Source organism: Sorex fumeus, unplaced genomic scaffold (assembly GCF_029834395.1).
Source record: "Sorex fumeus unplaced genomic scaffold, SorFum_2.1 ptg000134l, whole genome shotgun sequence".
NCBI classification, from domain to species: domain Eukaryota; kingdom Metazoa; phylum Chordata; class Mammalia; order Eulipotyphla; family Soricidae; genus Sorex; species Sorex fumeus.
The window spans coordinates 1,904,029-1,905,221 of NW_026606191.1; positions in this window are offsets into that span (position 1 = coordinate 1,904,029).

Below are 1,193 nucleotides of genomic sequence, written 5' to 3' on the forward strand. Positions count from 1 at the left end.
GCCCTAAACCCTCTAATAATGCAATTTAGGATCATTATTGGCCACCACACTTTTATAGATTTAAATGAATTAATTAATTAGGCTTTAGGAGTACAGCTGCAAAAGTCAATTGCTATTCCTGCCTCAGTACTCAGAGATCACTCTTGGCTGAGCTCAGGGCACCATATGGGATGCCAGGATTCAAACCTGGGTTGGCTTACTGCAAGACAAGCACCTCACTTGCTCTGTTATCTCTCCAATCTCTTTTCACAGAAATTTCTTTATTGTTTCATTTATTGTAAATTTTGAGGTCACAGAACCACTCAATGCTCAGGGCTTACTCTTGGTTCTGAGTTCATGTATCATTTTTAGCAGTGCTGGAGTGGGTGAGCCTATGTACTGTTGCATATTGACCCCGGCTTAGCTGCTTGATAGAAAAGCACCCTAGCAACTTATTATCTTTGCTAACCCTATATGATTATATTTCCTCAGAAAAAAGAATTTCTGCCTCAACTGCCAAGATTCCAATCATCTCCCACTGTCCATCACTCCCAGATAGAGGAGTGTCCTGCTGTTGAGTGAGTACTTGCAGAAAGGGGTTTTCCAGGGACCAACTGCAATAGGTTCTAAATGTCTTACTCTTAGGGGGCTGGTGCAGTAGCATAGCCAGGAACGCATTTGTGTTTCTTGCCGTGACCAGAGTTATCCCCACCACACCTTGAGCATCACTAGGTATGACTCCATCCCTCCCACTCCAGAATTTGTCTTGACACATGAGCATCCTTTGAACATCTTTTTGAGGTTGGAGTATATCTCCTGTCTTCCCCGCCCCATTTGCCATAAACTTGGAGATAGTCAGAGACTCTACCCCTCTGTGTATGTGTGTCTGAGATGCAGCTCCTCTCCTTGGGTCTATCTCACTACTTGGGGAGCAAATGAGGTGAGATTTGGGGCCACACCTGGCAGTGATTGAGGTCTGTGCCCTGCTCTGTGCTCAGGGGACTAGTGGACAATAGGTACCAGGGAAGGCCCTCTGGGCTTCAAGTTGGCCAGCATCTGCTTCAGTCTGGTGTGCTCCTCCCTGCCCCTGTGTTCATAACTTCATTGAAAGTACTTAGATGTGAACATTCTTGAGTCCTTTCAACAAGTGGCTGTTAGGAGGAAAGGAAGGAGTTGGAGGCTCTGAGCAACATTATGGACTTTAAAATCTCATT